Source organism: Lolium perenne, chromosome 3, assembly GCF_019359855.2.
Source record: "Lolium perenne isolate Kyuss_39 chromosome 3, Kyuss_2.0, whole genome shotgun sequence".
Classification (NCBI taxonomy): domain Eukaryota; kingdom Viridiplantae; phylum Streptophyta; class Magnoliopsida; order Poales; family Poaceae; genus Lolium; species Lolium perenne.
In genome coordinates, this window is record NC_067246.2 from 130,012,756 (window position 1) to 130,037,819 (window position 25,064).

A 25,064-nucleotide genomic window follows, 5' to 3' on the forward strand; every position below is an offset into this window, starting at 1 on the left:
CGACGACCTACCCCTGGCCGCCGTCGGGTCAGACGATGACCTATCCCTGACCGACGGGGAGGCGGACCTCCGGTTCCTCGCCGATGGGGAATTGGAGGGAGAGAGCGAGGACGACCTCTACTCCTGGGCCAGCTTCACCTCCTACGACGAGGAGGAGGAAGAGGAAGAGGATGACTCCTCCTCCGACGAGTACCCGTCGGCAAAGCGCTTCCGCGCTTGGTCGGAGGACGACGACGACGATGATGATGAGGAGGAAGAAGCCCCTGCCGAGGGCTACGGCAGCAGCGACGAGGAGCTTGCCGGAAGCAGCGCCGACGGCAGCTACGACGGCGACGACGAGGCCAGCGATGGCCCTTAGAATAGGAAATACTAGTATAGGACTAGTAGTAGTTCTTGAGCAATCGGCTCTTCTTTTGTTCTTCCTTTCTTGAGCAATCGGCTCTTCTCTGTAAGAAATCCCCTTTATCAATGAAAAAACGTTTTCAATTGATTTTGCCGATAATCAAAGTAAGTCAACGCTCAAAGAGCCGATGGAAGCGCATCGGCCTTCACCATAAAACGCGAGTAAGGCCCAACTTAGTTGCCTGTTCAAAACGGTAACTTGCGACCCTCGTCTGAAGGAGCAAACTTAGATCCCCAAATCGCCCATCGAACAGATTCAAATCTCAACCACGCGAACCCCAGATCCCAATCGCAGATCCAACTCCGCAGCAAGTCTGATGGCAGAATCATCCAACGCCAACGCTACGGTCTCCAGCCTGAAGGTAACCCTCAACCGCTCCTCGCCATTCGGGCATAACGTTAGAATTATCAGCAAAACACCTGAATTAATGTCTCATCCCATCATTAATTTTAGGTTTCAGACATCCTGATGCCGCATCCTTCTCTTCCAAATTCCCTTTGTTTTGGTCCTCGTTCTACCGAGAGTCCTGCCCATTTGATTTCATGCGAGGCCAATAGAATTCCCTTCGTGAACCAGAACCTAGATCTGACCTCTTGGGCCGACTGCTTACGAGCCTGGCCTAATCCTCCTGAAGATTGGGTTTCATGGTACAACAGAGTATCCATAACTCACCAAGCCACCTGGGAAACCATAGGAATAGCCGAGGCTTTATCTTTATCACTGTCTCCCCTTGAGAAACATGAAAACCTTCTGAAAACCATCGGCTACTTTTGGTCTGACGCTCTGAATTGCTTCATGTTTGGCCATGGCCCCATGACACCAACCCTAATAGACGTAGCCATGATCACTGGTCTAGATGTTGCATCCCCAAGCCCCTCTGCTTTCATGCTGCCAAAGGTCCCTTTTACACTCTCCCCCAAAACAGAGTGCACAAGCTGGGGTGCCTATCTTAGACACCACATGAAGAACAAAGGCCCTGTGACAGATAGAGAACACACGGCCTTTCTGAATTTCTGGTTGGAACACTTCATATTCTGTGGTCCTTCACTCGCCCCAACCAAGAACTATCTTTCTTTGGCCTATGAACTTGCCAAAGGTACTCAACTTGGCCTCGGCAAACTATTCCTTGGAGAAGTTTATCGATGTCTCCAACAGATGGCTGTCAAACTGTTTTCCCAAAAGACAGTCAAAACAGGTGGCCCATGGTGGTTTATTCAGCTATGGGCTCAGCTGTATTTTCAGAACCAGATCCCAAATTTTCCACCTCTGGCCACTTGCACCTTCCCAGATGCTAATGGGAAGCAGATCCGATGTACTAGCTATGGCCAAGCTTTATATAGTCTTCCAGGCAGCAGGCTGATCCCTAAGGAGGCATCAGAGTGGTTTAGAATTTTCTTCCAAGGCCTGGACAATCCCCTGTTCTTTCCTTACGCTGAATCCAGAAATTTTGAAAGCCCCGTCTCCTTCCGGCTGGACAGCTTTGCCGATGACCCTAGCACTCGGCACCTGTACTCCATCATGATCCATCCTTGCTTCCTCCCAGTTGGCATGAGCACCTCAAACAGGATCATCAAACCTGGTTATGAATCCTATCAGCCGGTGGTAGTGGGCCGGCAATTTGGTCTTGGGAAAGTGTCTCCACACCTCTTCCTCCACCACTTGACAGAAAGCAGAGCCGAACTGCCTGATGTCCTCACTGGTCAGAGGTGTTACTCCTTCTTTGAAGCCCTAGCCATTCCAATCCCTCACAACCTCTGTTTCACCTCAACAACTGATGGTTTTGAGACTTGGTGGTCAATGTGGAAGACTCATGTCTTCAGGAGAGCTCTGGGACCGTTGCTGGCACAACTTGATGCTGAATACGACATCCCTGCAGAACAGGTACCACTACTCACAAATTTCCTTGCAGTAACTTATAATGACTTTCATAACCTTGTTTCGTCTCCTTGCAGCAACAAGATGGCCCAGATCCTGTGCAAGCTGACGGCTCCCCCTTCAAATTCCTCCCACCAGCTCCGGTGGTTCTATTCTGCAAAAGCTCACCACCCTTGAAGAAGGTTGTGATGCAAAGCCAGCCGATTTCACCAAAATCAGCTCCTAAGAGTAGAGCATCCTCTGGGCCAGCTGCCCCCCGAGCCTCAATCAAGGCGAGAAAAGCAGTGAGGAAAGTGGCTGCTAGGAAGACCTTGAAGCGCCAAACCCCTACACCCGCTCAAGAAAGCTTGCACGTAAGCTGATCCACGCCTTGGCTAATTTCATCTATCCTTCTAGGCTTCTGCAACATGCTTGTATTTCTTTTACAGACCTCCACTGAAGAGAACTCCAGCGAGGAGACACAGTCCAGTCGAAGGGACTCGAGCTCAGGTGACCTTGGGAGAACCACCACGCAGAGCCAGACAGACTTGCCACCGTCGGCTTCCAAGAAAAGGTCAGCTCCCGAATCCGCTGCTTTCCAAGCTCCAATCAAAGCAGGGCTACGCACAAAGAGCCGATGCGTCAAAAGAGCTCGCAAAGAACCGCAAGCATCTTCACCAATCCAGGAGGTTTCAAATGTAATTACTCCCCCTGGCTCATATTTCATACAACCCATCGCTACTCGTATCGGCTAACCGCTTCCTTTGCAGACTGATGACACCTCTAGTGGGGACGTCGAGGAGGTACTGATGCCATCCGCCGCCTTGGATCTAGAAACCTCAAAGAGTATGGCTGACAAAGTTGCCAATTTGGCCAAGCCCATGGCAGAAACGCAAAAGCCGATGACCTCAACGTCGGCTGTCCCTCTGGTCTTAGGAGAGGTACACTCCTTTCTCTTGGCTCTACCCTTCCCCTTTTGCTGCATACTGACGCTGCTCTTGTCTGTTTGTCAGGGTTGTGACCTCTCAAGCTTGCTAACGTTCGATCCTGAATCCATCGAACCAGCTACTTCCAGGGCAAGTGAAGAGCCAGGATCCAGCACTACCCATGGTCAACTCCAGCGTCTCAAGGATTTGTTCTCCTCCTCCATTGAGACATTGGTTGAAAACCCCGAGGAGGTGAAGGGCATTCTTGAAGACATTCAGCCCCATCTCCCTGTGACATTGCAAGTGAAACTCTGGCCAGTTGTGACTCTGTCGGCCTTTAGGTCAAGGGTGCAGTTGGCTCGTCAGATAATTGACCTTCGCCATGCCCAACTCTCATTGAAAGCCGATATTGCAGACAACTGTCAACGGCTTAATGAGAAAAAGGTAGCCTTGGACACCAAAACTGACACTTCTGTCAGCAGTACCGAACTTGAGACCCTGCGCAAGGAACTGGAGAACCTTGAAGAGAGGGTCAGGGTAACCAAACAGCTTATCCAAGATAAGGAAGCTCTTATTGCCCGCTCCCGAGAGGAAGCAGAATGCCTTAAAGCTGAACTGAAGACTGATCTGGCTGAAATTCGTGCCCTGAACAGACAGCTGGTGACAGGCAAGGACGCGGATGACGAGGCCGAGATCGCTGAGGTGGATCGTGTTCGAACTGCCGCCCTCCATGCCCTTGAGGCATTCCTTCAGTAGAGCCTCTTTATGTAAACTGATAAATGCTTCATTGAATTTGTACCTCTAGAGTCGATGGCTGTGCATCGGCTTTCTAGTCTAAAGTCGATGTCCGTGCATCGGCTGTACTTGTATCCTGTTATCTTGCATATTTTCTCGAGTCGATGCATGTGCATCGGCTGTGCCTGTGATTTGTATGTACATTTTTTTTACCGGCCGATTTTTATGCATCGGCCCCTATATTTCACTGTCTATCATCGCGCATGTGTCCATCATCGCACATGCTTATCCATTTAGGTGCCCCCCGAGCCGAATCTTTCAAGTAATTGAAGATATCGGCTCTCCAGTCATCCTGTCCAAGGAACTGTACCCGAACATCGGCTACACCAGGACCAATGTCGACCTCTTCTAGCTCATCAGCCGATGCAAACCCATACCCCAGCTTTCCGTCGCCTGCTAGATCGATGTTAAACACAGGCAAAACGTATGGCGAGGATAGTATGGGCCGATTGCTGGAATCGGCCCCCATTTTGATTGTATTGCTCAATGAAGGTTTATATCTTGTTCGTGCTTTATTACGACTACGTGACATGCTTGAGACGAGATCCTCACTCTTTATTTTTTGGGGCCGATCGCAGGGATCGGCCTTGCCACGTATGTCCATTGCCTTTGCTCTTGCTACACTGTCAGGCCGGTGGATAAGACCAGCCTCACCCCGTTTGTTGTCACTTCGATGCACTCACAGCCGTCCAAACTGACTCCGGAGAGCGGCTCTTGATCTTCCGCTTCCCAAATGTTCATGCCAGCCGTTGAGATCTCGGCTGAGTCATCTGCATGGACGATCTCCACTTCATCTCCATCCCACTGTATCAAGCATTGGTGCATCGTGGATGGAATGCAGCAGTTAGCGTGGATCCAATCCCTCCCTAGCAGGACAACATAGGTGCTTTTGCTGTCGACGATGAAGAATGTCGTAGGGATGGTTTTTTGGCCTACAGTTAAATCCACGTTGAGAACGCCTTGTGCTTCTGATGCTTGGCCGTTGAAGTCGTTCAATGTGATGTTGGTTTTGATCAGATCTGCGCTAGAGCGTCCCAAGCGACGTAGCATGGAGTATGGCATTATGTTGACTGCCGCTCCCGTGTCAACCAGCATCTTGTTGACAGGCTGCCCGTTGATATAACCTCTCAAGTATAGGGCCTTCAGATGCCTGTAGCTCTTTTCTCGTGGCTTCTCAAAGATAACTGGCCGTGGGCCGCAGTCGAGCTGTGCTACAGGTGCCTCTTCTGTTCCTGGAGCACAAAACTCCGACGGAAGAATGAACACCATGTTTGTGCCAGCCGATGTCTTATCATCGGCTTTCTTTTGTTTGGGGCGCCATTCTTTCTTCTGTGGACGACCCTCCTCGTCCAGAGTTTGCTGAATTTTCGCGGCCAGATCAGGCCGCGCTTTCCTTAACGCGTGTAGGTATCGTCTCTCGGCTTCCTCCACGCTACGTAGCCGCTGAACCCTACGCTTTTGAGAGTGACTGAGTCCATCAGGGCACCACCTTGGCCGATGGTATCTATCTTCTTCTTCTTCATCATCTTCTAACTCCTCGAGATCTTCCACCCGAGAGGACTCAGCTTGCTTGTTCCGAGATGGGAGAGGCCCTAGACGTTTGAACACTGACACGTCTCATGCGTCTTTCTTCTTCTGTCTACACTCTGGGCAGTTGCCGATTGTAGGCAATCGGCTCATTCCTGAGTCCCAGCAATGCTTAAAGAAAGGACAATCCTAGTGTATGTCCATGTCCTCCTGTTCTCTTGACTTCTCCCTGGCACGGCGGTCATATCCTTCGTCGTTTCTATCGTACCGACGATATTTTTTGTTGTCTACCCTAGACCGACGATCTCTTTCGTCGTCTACGTCGCCTCGCCGGTGTTGGTCGTACTGACTCTCATACTTGTTAAGGAGATGCTCAGAGAGTGGTCGTTGGTATCGCACGTTCCTCACTTGCTCCTCTGTGACGTACCGTCTGTCAGCATATCGGGGCCGGTCGCGTGGGCCGGCCTCCTCTTTTTCCTTTCCACGAGAGCGACTGCTCTCTTCTTTGTCCTTGCCAGGGTGGTATACAGGTCCTACCATGTTAATGCTGAACGAGGAACCTGGCTGGCGCCCCGCGGTGTGATTGCACTCCACCATGTTGACGGCAGGAAACGGTTACGTGTCCACTTTCATGGCGTACTGGCTGAAAATCAGACGGCCTTGTTCTATCGCCATTTGGATCTGCTGACGCAACACCTTGCAGTCGCTGGTGGTATGGGTGAACGAGTGATGCCACTTGCAGTATGGCCTTCCGCTCAGTGATGACCCACAAGTATAGGGGATCGCGATAGTCTTCGAGGGAAGTAAAACCCAAATTTATTGATTCGACACAAGGGGAGGTAAAGAATACTTATAAGCCTTAACAACTGAGTTGTCAATTCCGCTGCACCTGGAAAAGCACTAGTAACAGGGGTGATGTGAAAGTAGCAGTAATATGAGAGCAGTAGTAACAAGAATAACAAAGAAGAAGAATAGCAATATGAGAGCAATGGCACCAGAAAATAGTTGACACTACTTCCAATGACATGTAGAACGAGTATATGATGATGAGAGATGGACCGGGGTTCCCAGTGATCTACACTAGTGGTAACTCTCCAATAACAAGTGACAAGTGTTGGGTGAACAAATTACAGTTGGGCAATTGATAGGAATCAAAGCATTAAGACAGAACATCCAGATTATTAATCATGTAGGCATGTTTTCCATATATAGTCATACGTGCTCGCAATGAGAAACTTGTACAACATCTTTTGTCCTACCAGCCGGTGGCAGCCGGGCCTCAAGGGAATCTACTGGATATTAAGGTACTCCTTTTAATAGAGCACCGGAGCAAAGCATTAACACTCCGTGAAAACATGTGTCCCTCACATCACCGCCATCCCCTCCGGTTGTCCCGATTTCTGTCACTTCGGGGCCTTTGGTTCCGGACAGTGACATGTGCATACAACTTGTAGATACAATCTAAGCAATAATTATAAAGCTCAAATCTAAGATCATGCCACTCGGGCCCTAGTGACAAGCATTAAGAATAACAAGATTGCAGCAACAATAACTTCACAAACTTTATAGATAGACTAATCATAATGTATCATCCATCGGATCCCAACAAACAAACAACACCGATTACATCAGATGAATATCAATCATGTAAGGCAGCTCATGAGATCATTGTATTGAAGTACATGGAGGAGAGAATACCAACTAGCTACTGCTAGAACCCGTAGTCCATGGGGGAACTACTCACGGAGCATGATGGAGGCGGTGGCATCGATGGAGATGGCTTCCGGGGGCACTTTCCCGTCCTGCAGGGTGCCTAACAGAGACTTCTGTCCCCCGAATTGAGTTTCGCGACATGGCGGCGCCCCTGGAGTCTTTCTGGAGTTTCGTCAATTGGTACTGCGTTTTTAGGTCGAAAGGGGTTATATAGGCGAAGAGGCGGCGCAGGAGGGTCGACAGGGTGGCCTCTCCATAGGGGGGCGCGGCCAGGGGCTGGCCCGCGCGGCCCACCCTCCTGGTGGCCCCTGGCTCTCCTCCGACTCTCCTTCGGTGTTCTGGATGCTTCCGGGAAAAATAGGATGTTTGGCGTTGATTTCGTCCAATTCCGAGAATATTGCCCGAACAGCCTTTCTGGAACCAAAAACAGCAGAAAACAGGAACTGGCACTGTGGCATCTTGTTAATAGGTTAATTCCGGAAAACGCATAAAAACATTATAAAGTGCAAGCAAAACATGTAAGTATTGTCATAAAACAAGCATGGAACGTCAGAAATTATGGATACGTTGGAGACGTATCAGCATCCCCAAGCTTAGTTCCTGCTCGTCCCGAGCAGGTAAACGATAAAAAGAATAATTTCTGTAGTGACATGCTACTTACATAACCTTGATCATACTATTACAAAGCATATGAAATGAATGAAGTGACTCAAGGCAATGATCTATAGTTGCTAACAAATAGATAACATATAGCAAAACTTTTCATGAAGAGTACTTTCAAGACAAGCATCAAAAGTCTTGCACAAGAGTTAACTCATAAAGCAATAAATTCAAAGTAAAGGCATCGAAGCAACACAAAGGAAGATTTAAGTTTCAGCGGTTGCTTTCAACTTTCAACATGTATATCTCATGGATATTGTCAACATAGAGTAATATGATGAATGCAAATATGCAAGTATGTAAGAATCAATGCACAGTTGACACAAGTGTTTGCTTCTAAGATGGAAGGAAGTAGGTAAACTGACTCAACATAAAGTAAAAGAAAGGCCCTTCGCAGAGGGAAGCATTGATTGCTATATTTGTGCTAGAGCTTTGGTTTTGAAAACATAAAGAGAGCATAAAAAGTAAACTTTTGAGAGGTGCTTGTTGTTGTCAACGAATGGTAGTGGGCACTCTAACCCCCTTGCCAGACAAACCTTCAAAGAGCGGCTCCCATTTTATTTTTATTTTTGTGTGGCACTCCTTCCAACCTTTCTTTCACAAACCATGGCTAACCGAATCCTCGGGTGCCTGCCAACAATCTCATACCATGAAGGAGTGCCTTTTTATTTTAGTTTTATTATGATGACACTCCTCCCCACCTTTGCTTTCTCAAGCCATGGCTAACCAAATCCTTCGGGTGCCGTCCAACAATCACATACCATGGAGGAGTGTCTATTTTTGTTAATTAATTTGGGACTGGGAATCCCATTGCCAGCACTTTTTGCAAAATTATTGGATAAGCGGATGAAGCCACTAGTCCATTGGTGAAAGTTGCCCAACAAGATTGAAAGATAAACACCACATACTTCCTCATGAGCTATAAAACATTAACACAAATTGAGAAGCATTTTGAATTGTTTAAAGGTAGCACTCAAGCAATTTACTTTGGAATGGCAGGAAATACCACATAGTAGGTAGGTATGGTGGACACAAATGGCATAGGTTTTGGCTCAAGGTTTTGGATGTACGAGAAGCATTCCCTCTCAGTACAAGGCTTAGGCTAGCAAGGTTATTTGAAGCAAACACAAGTATGAACCGGTACAACAAAACTTACATAAGAACATATTGCAAGCATTATAATACTCTACACTGTCTTCCTTGTTGCTCAAACACTTTTACCAGAAAATATCTAGACCTTAAGAAAGATCAATTATGCAAACCAATTTTAACAAGCTCTTCAGTAGTTCTCCACTAATAGGTTTAAACTACATGAAAAAACTTAATCATGATCTACTTGAGAGCTCAAAACAATTGCCAAGTGTCAAATTATCCACAATATTATGAGGCATTTTCTGTTTCCAACCAAATAATAATAAGTGTTGTAGCTTCCAACTTTTATCATTGAACATTAAAAAGTAAAATGAAGAACAAGCGTTCATATGAAAAAGCGGAGCGTGTCTCTCTCCCAAACAAGGATTGCTAGGATCCGATCTTATTCAAACACAAACAAAAATAAAAGCACACAGACGCTCCAAGCAAAGCACATATGATGTGACCGAATAAAAATATAGTTTCAATAGAAGAAACCTGATAAGTTGATGAAGAAGGGGATGCCTTGGGCATCCCCAAGCTTAGACGCTTGAGTCTTCTTGAAATATGCAGGGATGAACCACGGGGGCATCCCCAAGCTTAGACTTTTCACTCTTCTTGATCATATATCATCCTCCTCTCTTGACCCTTGAAAACTTCCTTCACACCAAACTTCTCATAAACTTCATTAGAGGGGTTAGTACTCAAAAAAACTTGAATCCACTTTGGTCCTGTAGTGACACATTGCAAGAACTCAATAAAACATTAGCTACAGCTCTCCACGTCTAGAAAACCTCGCTTAAAGTCCACAAAAGACAATGCAAAAAACAGAGACAGAATCTGCCAAAACAGAACAGCCAGTAAAGACGAATTTTTAATAAATACTCCCGTTGCTCAAATAAGAAAACTCAAAACTAATGAAATTTGCGTACATATCTGAGGAACACGCACGTAAATTGGCATATTTTTCTGAGTTACCTACAGAGAAAACAGCCCAGATTCGTAACAGATAGAAATCTGTTTCCGCGCAGAAATCCAAATCTAGTATCAACCTTCGATTAGAGGCTTCACTTGGCACAACAATACACAAAACTAAGATAAGGAGAGGTTGCTACAGTAGTAAACAACTTCCAAGACACAAATATAAAACAAAGTACTGTAGCAAAATAACACATGGGTTATCTCGCAAGAAGTTCTTTCTTTATAGCCATTAAGATGGGCTCGGCAGTTTTAATGATGCACTCGCAAGATATAGTATTTGAAACAAAAGAGAGCATCAAGAGGCAAATTATAAACACATTTAAGTCTCACCCACTTCCTATGCATAGGAATCTTGTAAATAAACAAGTTCATGAAAAGCAAAGTAACAAGCATAGGAAGATAGAACAAGTGTAACTTCAAAATTTTCAGCATATAGAGAGGTGTTTTAGTACCATGAAAATTTCTACAACCGTATTTTCCTCTCTCATAATAATTTTCAGTAGCTTCATGAATAAACTCAACAATATAACTATCACATGCAGCATGCTTTTCATGATTTCCAAACACATAATTTTTATCAAGTTCAAGAATAGTGAAATTAAAAGTTTCAAACTCACTTTTATCAATAATATAACATGATGATCGATCAATCTCAAGAGATATGGGACTCATAGATAAATTCAAGAACTCTCCAATCCCATTTTCATTAGTAGTACAATTAATATTATCAAGTAACATAGGACCATCATCTAAAGATTTATCATAGACATTTGCTAAGCAAAATTCTTTAGTACCATGCATTTCGACATCAGGCACAAACAAAGCATTATCATAAGATTTATCAAAGTAGCATGGATTATCATAGATAACAGTAGCATAATTATTTTCACAAGTTTTACTCATAGGGACTATTTCAAGAGAATCCACAGGAACATAACATTCAACCTCTTTCGGTAAGCATGGAGGATAATCAAATAGTGTAAGAGATGAAGAGTTACTCTCATTAGAAGGTTGGCATGGGTAGCTAATCCATTCTTCCTCCTTTTGTTCATTACTCTCCTCTTCTTTTTCATCCAATGAGCTTTCAGGTTCATCAATTTCCTCCTCTTTTTCATCCAATGAGCTCTCAGGTTCATCAGTTTCTTCTTCCACAGGTTCCTGCAAATTGTGAGTGCATTCTTGTGCATTAATGAGTCTCTCTTTATAATCAATGATATAAGGATTATCACTGTAACTTTCATTGAAAAAATTAAGGATAGAAGAGACATAATCTTTAAGGTCCTTACAAACAGCACAAGTTTCATAATTCTTAACCATGAAGGATTCTATCTCAGAGGCTCCCATAAATACGACAAATTGTTCTACCTCTTCGAACCCATAATGAATATAGCAATTCCGATTATAGCTCTTAATTAAAAATTCCTCACTAAAGCCACATTGAAATTCAAGATGTTTAGTGTCCTGTTGAGAGCAACAGTTTATATCATGGCGTTTAAGCAAGATTTTAGCAATTGTTTTCAATTTTTCTATCATAGCACTCATTACTTTACCAGTTCTTGATTCTCTATAATTATTATAACATTCTATAAGCTCCAAGTAGGTTGTAGGTTCTCCCATAACAGCAGTTTTTAATTTTTCGATTTTTCAAATTTTTATGGATTTTTGGGTATATGAGAAAAGTAAAACAAGACAAAAATAAACTAAGCAAAAGTAAACTAGGCAAAATAATACTAGACAGAAATAAACTAAGCTCAAATAAACTAGTCAAAAGTAAAGTAAGCAAAACAAAATAAAATAAAACAGAGAGAGAGGTAGAGTGTACTCCCCAGGTGAACTTATGAGTAGAGCTATGCCTCCCCGGCAACGGCGCCAGAAAACAGTCTTGATGACCCACAAGTATAGGGGATCGCGATAGTCTTCGAGGGAAGTAAAACCCAAATTTATTGATTCGACACAAGGGGAGGTAAAGAATACTTATAAGCCTTAACAACTGAGTTGTCAATTCCGCTGCACCTGGAAATGCACTAGTAACAGGGGTGATGTGAAAGTAGCAGTAATATGAGAGCAGAGTAACAAGAATACAAAGCAGTAGAATAGCAATATGAGAGCAATGGCACCAGAAAATAGTTGACACTACTTCCAATGACATGTAGAACGAGTATATGATGATGAGAGATGGACCGGGGTTCCCAGCGATCTACACTAGTGGTAACTCTCCAATAACAAGTGACAAGTGTTGGGTGAACAAATTACAGTTGGGCAATTGATAGGAATCAAAGCATTAAGACAGAACATCCAGATTATTAATCATGTAGGCATGTTTTCCATATATAGTCATACGTGCTCGCAATGAGAAACTTGTACAACATCTTTTGTCCTACCAGCCGGTGGCAGCCGGGCCTCAAGGGAATCTACTGGATATTAAGGTACTCCTTTTAATAGAGCACCGGAGCAAAGCATTAACACTCCGTGAAAACATGTGTCCCTCACATCACCGCCACCCCCTCCGGTTGTCCCGATTGGCCACTGGGGCCTTTGGTTCCTGACAAAGGACATGTGCATACAACTTGTAGATACAATCTAAGCAATAATTATAAAGCTCAAATCTAAGATCATGCCACTTGGGCCCTAGTGACAAGCATTAAGAATAACAAGATTGCAGCAACAATAACTTCACAAACTTTATAGATAGACTAATCATAATGTATCATCCATCGGATCCCAACAAACACAACACCGATTACATCAGATGAATCTCAATCATGTAAGGTAGCTCATGAGATCATTGTATTGAAGTACATGGAGGAGAGAATACCAACTAGCTACTACTAGAACCCGTAGTCCATGGGGGAACTACTCACGGAGCATGATGGAGGCGGTGGCGTCGATGGAGATGGCTTCCGGGGGCACTTCCCCGTCCCGGCAGGGTGCCGGAACAGAGACTTCTATCCCCCGAATTGGAGTTTCGCGATGGCGGCGGCGCCCCTGGAGTCTTTCTGGAGTTTCGTCAATTGGTACTGCGTTTTTAGGTCGAAAGGGGTTATATAGGCGAAGAGGCGGCGCAGGAGGGTCGACAGGGTGGCCTCCCCATAGGGGGGGGTGGCCAGGGGCTGGCCCACGCGGCCCACCCTCCTGGTGGCCCCCTGGCTCTCCTCCGACTCTCCTTCGGTGTTCTGGATGCTTCCGGGAAAAATAGGATGTTTGGCGTTGATTTCGTCCAATTCCGAGAATATTGCCCGAACAGCCTTTCTGGAACCAAAAACAGCAGAAAACAGGAACTGGCACTGTGGCATCTTGTTAATAGGTTAGTTCCGGAAAACGCATAAAAACATTATAAAGTGCAAGCAAAACATGTAAGTATTGTCATAAAACAAGCATGGAACGTCAGAAATTATGGATACGTTGGAGACGTATCACTCAGCTCTTGCGCCGTAGGGATTTTATGGCCTTCGGGTAACTTCAGCTGCTTCTCCTTAAGCAAGAGATCGAAAATCTGCTCAGCTTTGCTTACGTCGAAGTCAAACCCTTTTGCAGGACCTTGTGGTTTCACCCATTTGCAGGACACGGGGTTTGCCCCCCGAGCCCACTCAGCCACGGCTACATCCTGGTCTCCTGCGGAGTCTTCATCTTCTTCTATCTCAACCAGGCCTACCGGACGTTTGAATTTGTCCTGGTACAATTCTGGGTGGCGCTGCTCATATAATGATAGTTTCTGAACCATATGCGCCAGTGAAGTGTATTCCGCTTGGGAAGCCATGTCCTTGATCGGCGACGCGAGACCCAACACTGCCAGATCGACTGCTTCTTTCTCACTCAAACGAGCCGATTAACATCGGTTCCTGACGGTCCTGAAGCACTGAATGTATTCTGATACCGTCTCTCCACGCTTCTGTCTTACTTGTGCCAGATCGGCAATGCTAGCTTCGGAAGCTTCTGAGTGATATTTCATGTGGAACTGCTCCTCCATCTGTTTCCAAGTCCGGACGGAATCTGGTGGCAGCGAGGTGTACCACCCGAAAGCCGATCCTGTGAGGGATTGCGCGAAAAACCTCACACGTAACGGGTCTGATGCTGAGATCATGCCCAACTGCGCCAAATATCGGCTCACATGCTCAATTCAACTAGAGCCTTCTGATCCACTAAACTTTGAGAACTCAGGGAGCCGATACTTGGGCGGTAGTGGAATCAAATCATACTCGTTGGGGTACGGCTTGGAATAGCCGATTGCCCTCCTCTTTGGCACCATGCCAAACTGGTCTCTCAAGATTGCAGTGATCTGGTCCACGGTGTTAGCTGCAGGAGTTGAGTTCTGATGATTCGTGGCGGTGGCATATTTAGCTAGCCACGCCCGCTTCTCGGGATCCGATCCAGAAACCCCTCCTGCTGTTCCAGAAATCCCTCCTGTTGCAATCTGATTCGTGCGCGCCCAGCTACTGCAGTCCGGCACGTATGTGCACACGTAACCGTGCGGGATCTCCTTAGGTGGTTCATACAAGAACTGGTAGTCACTAGGATCGCCACCGATCTTGTAGATGACGTATGCCGGTGAACCCGGCAGTTCTGGAGCTGCTAGCGCGAATGGCAACTGCGGTCTGGTGTGGAATGGTACTTCTCCTTGGTGAGTCCCTAGCGTAGGTCCTGATGGAGAGTACTGATGCTTCATGATTTCCTGGACTACGCGAAGCGCAACGCGCTCGAAAGCGTTCACCAGGCTCTCGGAATGACGGTGTAGCAAATGGGCTACCATGTAGTTAACTTCCTGGCGTAGAGCTCTGGTGCGTTCTTCTGAAGCGGTGGACAGATCCACCCCATCGAGAGCTCCTTCAGCTGAGAACCCTTTCCACCTAACGCCACGTGTACGGGTTCTCTCGAAAGAGCCGATGAGGTCGGCTTCGAAGAGAGCTTTGAGCTCATCGTATTTCTTCTTGAGCTCATCGGTCAGATCTTCGTACGTGACTGGGTCTTCCGCCATCTCTGATGCAGATGTTGATGCAGTTGTTGTAGAAGAAGGTCCCACCGGGCGTGCCAGAATGTGTTGACCACCAAAACCCACCGGCGAGCAGCGACGGGCAACACGTAGAGCCGGGAGGCTCCCAGGACTGCTGGTGGGCCCTGGTCCCTCAGGCGACGGCCCGCAATGCTCCGACACGCATGTCCAAGCTGGTGCAAGGGCGTGCCACCTAACCTACACCTGGTCAGGAAGGTGATGGATTGCTTCGACTAGTTTCCTGCATGGCATACACGTAAACATTAAATACGAGCCTCGATCGGCTCTCAGGCTTTCCTGTGAATCGGCTCAAGGAGCCGATCCACCCATGATTCGTATTGGATCTACGATAACATGGTGGTCCTGCTTGATCAATACTAAGTTAAAACGATCTACGACGATCTAGGGTTTTCACCACATAACCGGAACATCCTACACGTAATTGAGCCTGGCAGACACGAAAGATGATAATAAACCAACCCTAGACAAGGCCTAAAAACCAACGTGGAGTTGATTCCCGGAACATCCTCTCTAGGATTAGCAAACTATACCTTACGTGCTACTGGATCATTCAACCCGTTTGCAAGGCCTAACTATGTAGATATCAAACTAATCCTTGAAGAACAAGGAGCAATCATAACGGATCGAATCTACTAAACAAAGACTAAGCAAGGTGCCACCCTTGCACCTAAGATAGGTACAAGGGCGGCTAAATATCCAGGGGTAGCATGACTAATCAAATACATCAAGAAAGTACCGATGCTAACCCTAACATATCCTTGATAATGGTGTTGCTCGCCATCAAAAAGGCTTCAGTACGAGCAACACATGAACAACGAATAAACAAGATACTGCCTAGATCGCAAGATGTGATCTAGGCAGCATAGCGCTTACCCGGAAGAAACCCTCGAAACAAGGGGTGGCGATGCGCCTAGATTGGTTTGTTGTGAACGTGATCGTCCTCCTTTGTCAATAACCCTAGATACATATTTATAGTCCGTAGACTTCCTAACTTGGGAATAATCCCAACCGTGTACGAGCTAAACTCTATCTCTTAATTCTAACCGACACGTAATCTACTATAATTTACAGATACACGGGCAATTTAGCCCAAACTCTTGTACAAGGCCGATTCATGAATATTTTTCCATACATATTCTCTAAACCCATCTTCGTCACGGCCCATCTCCAATGCGGTCAAAATCTGGTGATAACAGTATCAACTTGGCCAGAGCCTCTACTAGCAACGTAGAGCATGCAAGATCATAAATAACATATATGATAGATCAATAATCAACTTGACATAGTATTCCATATTCATCGGATCCCAACAAACACAACATGTAGCATTACAAATATATGATCTTGATCATGATAGGCAGCTCACAAGATCTGAACATGATGGCACAAGAGGAGAAGACAACCATCTAGCTACTGCTATGGACCCGTAGTCCAAGGATGAACTACTCACGCATCAGTCCAGAGGCGGGCATGGTGATGTAGAGCCCTCCGGTGATGATTCCCCTCTCCGGCAGGGTGCCGGAGGAGATCTCCTGAACCCCCCGAGTTAGGGTTGACGGCGGCGGCGTCTCTGGAACTGTTCTGGTATTTTGGCTCTCCGTGTTAGGGTTTTCGGGGACGAAGGAATAATAGGCGAAGGGGCAGAGTCGGGGGAGCCAGGGGGCTCCCTCACCACACCTTGGCGCGGTAGTGGGCCCCTCGCGCTGCCATATGGTGTGGGCCCCCTGCTGGCCTTTCTCGACTCTTCTTCGGTCTTCTGGAACACTCCATGGAAAATAGGGCCGTGGGCTTTTGTTTCGTCCAATTCCTAGAATATTTGTAAACTAACTTTTCTAAAATCAAAAACAGCAGAAAATAGGAACTGGCACTGTGACATCTTGTTAATAGGTTAGTCCCAGAAAATGCATAAAAACATTATAAAGTGTGAATAACACATGTAGGTATTGTCATAAAACAAGCATGGAACATAAGAAATTATAGATACGTAGGAGACGTATCAAGTATCCCCAAGCTTAGTTCCTACTCGCCCTTGAGTAGGTAAATGATACGTCTCCAACGTATCTATAATTTCTTATGTTCCATGCTAGTTTTATGACATTACCTACATGTTGTATTCACACTTTATATCGTTTTGATGCATTTTCCGGAACTAACCTATTAACAAGATGCCGGAGTGCCAGTTCCTGTTTTGTGCTGTTTTTGGTTTCAGAAATCCTACAAAGGAAATATTCTCAGAATTGGACGAAATCAAGGCCCACGATCTTATATTTCACGGAAGCTTCCAGAGCACAGAAGAGGGGCTAGAGAGGAGCCAGGAGGGCCCCACCCCACAAGGCGGCGCGGCCAAGGGGGGGCGCGCCCCCCTACTGTGTGGGCCCCCCAGGCCTCCTCCGACTCCGCCTCTTCGCCTATTTAAGCCTTCGTGACCTAAAACTTCGAGACCGATAAGCCACGATACGGAAAACCTTCCAGAGCCGCCGCCATCGCGAAGCCAAGATTCGGGGGACAGAAGTCTCTGTTCCGGCACGCCGCCGGGACGGGGAATTGCCCCCAGAAGGCATCTCCATCGACACCACCGCCATCTTCATCGCCATCGCTGTCTCCCATGATGAGGAGGGAGTAGTTCTCCCTCGAGGCTAAGGGCTGTACCGGTAGCTATGTGGTTCATATCTCTCTCCCATGTACTTCAATACAATGATTTCATGGGCTGCCTTACATGATTGAGATTCATATGATGAGCTTTGTATCACTATTAATCTATGTGCTACTCTAGTGATGTTATTAAAGTACTCTATTCCTCCTTCATGATGTAATGTTGACAGTGTGTGCATCATGTAGTACTTGGCATAGGTTATGATTGTAATCTCTTGTAGATTATGGAGTTAACTATTACTATGATAGTATTGATGCGATCTATTCCCCCTTTCATAGCCTGACGGTGACAGTGTGCATGCTATGTTAGTACTCGGTATAGTTGCAATGATCTATTATGCACTCTAAGGTTACTTAAATATGAACACCGAATGTTGTGGCGCTTGTTTACTCCGGCTTGAGGGAGCTCTTGTACCCTACACAATGAATGGTGTTTGTTATCCAACAAGAGAGTGTAGAGTAGTTTTATTATGTGATAAATGTTGAGAGTGTCCACTAGTGAAAGTATGATTCCTAGGCCTTGTTTCCAAACATCGAATCTCCGTTTATTTACTGTTCTGCTGCATGTTTACTCGCTGCCCTATTTATTTCAGATTGTTATTGCCACTCATATTCATCCATATTACTTGTATTTCACTATCTCTTCGCCAAACTAGTGCACCTATACATCTGACAAGTGTATTGGGTGTGTTGGGGACACAAGAGACTTCTTGTATCGTGATTGCAGGGTTGCTTGAGAGGGATATCTCTGACCTCTACGTCCCTGAGTTCGATAAACCTTGGGTGATTCACTTAAGGGAAACTTGCTGCTGTTCTACAAACCTCTGCTCTTGGAGGCCCAACACTGTCTATAGGAATAGAAGCGTGCGTAGACATCAAGCTATTTTCTGGCGCCGTTGCCGGGGAGGTAAGGTAAAAGGTATTCACATCCTCCGACTATTAAGCTATTTCCTAGCACTGTTGCCGGTGTGTGAGTGCTCGAAGTTATTTCCTCTAGATCCTGCAATTGCATCTTTTTGTTTCTTGTTATTCACTAGTTAGGCGTAATGGAAAATAACAGTGAGCTTTTTAATCTATTTCCTGAGTTAAGACATGGATTGTTTGATGCGAAAATTAAAAAACCTATGGAACCTTATTTGCATGCTAGTAGCAATGATATTAGTATGAACGCTTTGAACACCATTGTTGCTAATGCTATGGAAAATTCTAAGCTTGGGGAAGCTGGTTTTGATGAGCATGATATTTTTAGTCTCCCAAGCATGGAGGAGAAAATTTACTTTGATGATACTTTACCTCCTATATATGATGATTGCAATGATGACTATCATATTTTCAGTCCACCTACTATTGAGGATAAAGTTTATTATGATTATACTATGCCTCCTATATTTGATGATTATGGTGATGAGAATAATAATGATAGCTACTTTGTTGAATTTGCTCCCACTACAATTAATAAGAATGACTATGCTTATGTTGGGAGTAGTAATTATTTTATGCATGAGACTCATGATAAGAATGCTTTATGTGATAGTTATATTGTTGAGTTTGTTCATGATGCTACTGAAAATATTTATGAGAGAGGAAAATATGGTTCTAGAAATTTTCATGTTACTAAAACACCTCTCTATATGCTGAAATTTTTGAAGGTTCTCGTGTTTTATCTTCCTATGCTTGCCACTTTGTTCTTCATGAATTTGTTTATTTACAAGATTCCTTTTCATAGGAAGTGGGTTAGGCTTAAATGTGTTTTGAATTTGCTTTTTGATGCTCTCTTTGCTTCAACTCTTATTCCTTGCGAGTGCATCATTAAAATTACTGAGCCCATCTTAATGGCTATAAAGAAAGCACTTCTTGGGAGATAATCCATGTGTTTATTTTACTACAGCAATTTTGTTTTATATTTGAGTCTTGGAAGTTGTTACTACTGTAGCAACCTCTCCTTATCTTTATTTTATTGCATTGTTGTGTCAAGTAAAGTCTTTCATAGCAAGGTTGATACTAGATTTGGATTTCTGCGCAGAAACAGATTTCTATCTGTCACGAATTTGGGCAGGGTTCTCTGTAGGTAACTCAGAAAAATCTGCCAAATTACGTGCGTGATCCTCAGATATGTACGCAACTTTCATTCAATTTGAGCATTTTCATCTGAGCAAGTTAAGTGCCCCAGAAAAAATCATCTTTACGGACTGTTCTGTTTTGACAGATTCTGGCTTTTATTTCACATTGCCTCTTTTGCTATGTTGAATGGATTTCTTTGTTCCATTAACTTTCAGTAGCTTGGTGCAATGTCCAGAAGTGTTAAGAATGATTGTGTCACCTCTGAACATGTGAATTTTTGATTATGCACTAACCCTCTAATGAGTTTGTTTTGAGTTTGGTGTGGAGGAAGTTTTCAAGGGTCAAGAGAGGAGGATGATATAATATGATCAAGAAGAGTGAAAAGTCTAAGCTTGGGGATGCCCCCGTTGTTCATCCCTACATATTTCAAGAAGACTCAAGCATCTAAGCTTGGGGATGCCCAAGGCATCCCCTTCTTCATCGACAACTTATCAGGTCACCTCTAGTGAAACTATATTTTTATTCCGTCACATCTTATGTGCTTTACTTGGAGCGTCTGTTTGTTTTTGTTTTTGTTTTTGTTTGAATAAATTCATGCTTGTGTGGGAGAGAGACACGCTCCGCTGTTGCATAAGAACACATGTGTTCTTAGCTTTATTCTTAATGTTCATGGCGAAGGTTGAAACTGCTTCGTTAATTGTTATATGGTTGGAAACAGAAAATGCTACATGTGGTAATTGGTATAATGTCTTGAATAATTTGATACTTGGCAATTGTTGTGCTCAAATAGATCATGTTTAAGCTCTTGCATCATGTACTTTGCACCTATTAATGAAGAAATACTGTAGAGCCTGTTGACATTTGGTTTGCATGATTGGTCTCTCTGAAGTCTAGATATTTTCTGGTGAGGGTTTGAACAACAAGGAAGATAGTGTAGAGTCTTATAATGCTTGCAATATGTTCTTATGTAAGTTTTGTTGTACTGGTTCATACTTGTGTTTGCTTCAAACAACCTTGCTAGCCTAAGCCTTGTATTGAGAGGGAATACTTCTCGTGCATCCAAAATCCTTGAGCCAAAAACTATGCCATTTGTGTCCACCATACCTACCTACTACATGGTATTTTTCTGCCATTCCAAGTAAATACTTCGTGTGCTACCTTTAAACAATTCAAAAGTTATTACCTCTTATTTGTCTCAATGTTTTATAGCTCATGAGGAAGTAAGTGGTGTTTTATCTTTCAATCTTTTTGGGCAACTTTCACCAATGGACTAGTGGCTTCATCCGCTTATCCAATAATTTTGCAAAAAGAGCTGGCAACGGGGTTCCCAGCCCCAATTAATTAACCTTCATAACTTTGCAAATAGACACTCCTCCATGGTATGTGAAATGTTGGAAGGCACCCGAGGATTTGGTTAGCCATGGCTTGAGAAAGCAAAGGTGGGGAGGAGTGTCATCTCTAAATAAAACTAAAATAAATAGACACTCCTTCATGGTATGTGATTGTTGGAAGGCACCCGAGGATTCGGTTAGCCATGGCTTGTGAAAGCAAAGGTTGGAAGGAGTGTCACCCAAAAATAAAAATTTCATGGGAGCCGCTCTTTGAAAGTCTGTTTGGCAAGAGGGTTAGAGTGCCCACTACCATTCGTTGACAACAACAAACACCTCTCAAAACTTTACTTTTATGCTCTCTATATGATTTCAAAACTTGAAAAGCTCTAGCACATGATTTTATCCCTGCTTCCCTCTGCGAAGGGCCTTTCTTCTACTTTTATGTTGAGTCAGTTTACCTACTTCTTTCTATCTTAGAAGCAAACACTTGTGTCAACTGTGCATTGATTCTTACATACTTGCTTATTGCACTTATTATTCTACTTTGTGTTGACAATTATCCATGAGATATGCATGTTGAAAGTTGAAAGCAACTGCTGAAACTTAAATCTTCCTTTGTGTTGCTTCAATGCCTTTACTTTGAATTTATTGCTTTATGAGTTAACTCCTATGCAAGTCTTATTAATGCTTGTCTTGAAAGTACTATTCATGAAATGTCTTTGCTATATGGTTCAGTTGTTTACTCATTGTCTTTACCATTGCTTCGAATCGCTGCATTCATCTCATATGCTTCACAATAGTATTAATCAAGATCATGTTGGTAGCATGTCACTTCAAAAATTATCTTTGTTATCGTTTACCTACTCGAGGACGAGTAGGAACTAAGTTTGGGGATGCTGATACGTCTCCAACATATCTATGATTTCTTATGTTCCATGCTACTTTTATGACATTACCTACATGTTTTATTCACACTTTATATCGTTTTGATGCATTTTCTGGAACTAACCTATTAACAAGATGCCGGAGTGCCAGTTCCTGTTTTGTGCTGTTTTTGGTTTCAGAAATCCTACAAAGGAAATATTCTCAGAATTGGACGAAATCAAGGCCCACGATCTTATATTTCACGGAAGCTTCCAGAGCACAGAAGAGGGGCCAGAGAGGAGCCAGGAGGGCCCCACCCCACAAGGCGGCGCGGACAAGGGGGGGCGCGCCCCCCTACTGTGTGGGCCCCCCAGGCCTCCTCCGACTCCGCCTCTTCGCCTATTTAAGCATTCGTGACCTAAAACTTCGAGACCGATAAGCCACGATACGGAAAACCTTCCAGAGCCGCCGCCATCGCGAAGCCAAGATTCGGGGGACAGAAGTCTCTGTTCCGGCACGCCGCCGGGATGGGGAATTGCCCCCGGAAGGCATCTCCATCGACACCACCGCCATCTTCATCGCCATCGCTGTCTCCCATGATGAGGAGGGAGTAGTTCTCCCTCGAGGCTAAGGGCTGTACCGGTAGCTATGTGGTTCATATCTCTCTCCCATGTACTTCAATACAATGATTTCATGGGCTGCCTTACATGATTGAGATTCATATGATGAGCTTTGTATCACTATTAATCTATGTGCTACTCTAGTGATGTTATTAAAGTACTCTATTCCTCCTTCATGATGTAATGTTGACAGTGTGTGCATCATGTAGTACTTGGCATAGGTTATGATTGTAATCTCTTGTAGATTATGGAGTTAACTATTACTATGATAGTATTGATGCGATCTATTCCCCCTTTCATAGCCTGACGGTGACAGTGTGCATGCTATGTTAGTACTCGGTATAGTTGCAATGATCTATTATGCACTCTAAGGTTACTTAAATATGAACACCGAATGTTGTGGCGCTTGTTTACTCCGGCTTGAGGGAGCTCTTGTAGCCCTACACAATGAATGGTGTTTGTTATCCAACAAGAGAGTGTAGAGTAGTTTTATTATGTGATAAATGTTGAGAGTGTCCACTAGTGAAAGTATGATCCCTAGGCCTTGTTTCCAAACATCGAATCTCCGTTTATTTACTGTTCTGCTGCATGTTTACTCGCTGCCCTATTTATTTCAGATTGTTATTGCCACTCATATTCATCCATATTACTTGTATTTCACTATCTCTTCGCCGAACTAGTGCACCTATACATCTGACAAGTGTATTGGGTGTGTTGGGGACACAAGAGACTTCTTGTATCGTGATTGCAGGGTTGCTTGAGAGGGATATCTTTGACCTCTACGTCCCTGAGTTCGATAAACCTTGGGTGATTCACTTAAGGGAAACTTGCTGCTGTTCTACAAACCTCTGCTCTTGGAGGCCCAACACTGTCTACAGGAATAGAAGCGTGCGTAGACATCAGTAAACGATAAAAGGAATAATTTCTGAAGTGACATGCTACCAACATAATCTTGATTAACACTCTATTGTAAAGCATATGAGATGAATGAAGTGACCCAAAGCAATGGTCTATAGTTTGCTAACAAAAAGATAATGACTAAACAACTGAATCATATAGCAAAAAAATTTCATGAATAGCACTTTAAACACAAGCATCAAAAATTCTTGCATAAGAGTTAACTCATAAAGCAATAGATTCTTAATAAGAGGTTTTGAAGCAACACAAAGGAAGATTTAAGTTTCAGCAATTGCTTTCAACTTTCAACATGCATATCTCATGGATAATTGTCAACACAAAGTAAAATAATATGTGCAATAAGTAAGCGTGTAAGAATCAGTGCACACAGTTGACACAAGTCTTTGCTTCTAGGATAGAAAGAAGTAGGTAAACTGACTCAACATAAAGTAAAAGAAAGGCCCTTCACAGAGGGAAGCAGGGATTAAATCATGTGCTAGAGCTTTTCAAGTTTTGAAATCATATAGAGAGGATAAAGATAAAGTTTTGAGAGGTGTTTGTTGTTGTCAACGAATGGTAGTGGGCACTCTAACCCCCATGTCAAACAAAATTTTAAAGAGCGGCTCCCATGAAAGACGTTATCTCTACCAGCAAGGTAGATCATCCCTCTTCTCTTTTGTTTACACATGTATTTTAGTTTTATTTATAGATGACACTCCTCCCAACCTTTTGTTTTCACAAGCCATGGCTAACCGAATCCTCGGGTTCCTTCCAACATTTCACATACCATGGAGTAGTGTCTATTGAAAAATTAAGTTGCTTACTGATAAATCAGGGCAAAACATGTTAAGAGAATTATTAATGAAAGTTAATTAATTGGGGCTGGGCACCCCGTTGCCAGCTCTTTTTGCAAAATTATTGGATAAGCGGATGTATATACCACTAGTCCATTGGTGAAAGTCTGCCCAACAAGATTGAAAGATAAAACACCACATACTTCCTCATGAGCTATAAAACATTGACACAAATAAGGAGTAATAAAGTTTTTAATTGTTTAAAGGTAGCACATGAAGTATTTACTTGGAATGGCAGAAAAATACCACATAGTAGGTAGTTATGGTGGACACAAATGGCATAGGTTTTGGCTCAAGGTTTTGGATGCACGAGAAGCATTCCCTCTCAGTACAAGGCTTCGGCTAGCAAGGTTGTTTGAAGCAAACACAAGTATAAACCGGTACAACAAAAATCACATAATAACATATTGCAAGCATTATAAGACTCTACACTGTCTTCCTTGTTGCTCAAACACTTTTACCAGAAAATATCTAGACTTAGAGAGACCAATCATGCAAACCAAATTTCAACAAGCTCTACGGTAGTTCTCCACTAATAGGTTTAAACTACATGATGCAAGAGCCAAAACATGATTTACTTGAGAGCTCAAAACAATTGCCAAGTATCAAATTATTCAAGACAATATACCAATTACCACATGAAGCATTTTCTGTTTCCAACAAAATAACAATAAGTGCAGCGGCTTTCAGCTTTCGCCATGAACATGAAAAATAAAACGAAGAACACAAGTGTTCAAATGAAAAATCGGAGCGTGTATCTCTCCCACACAAGCATGTTAGGACCCGA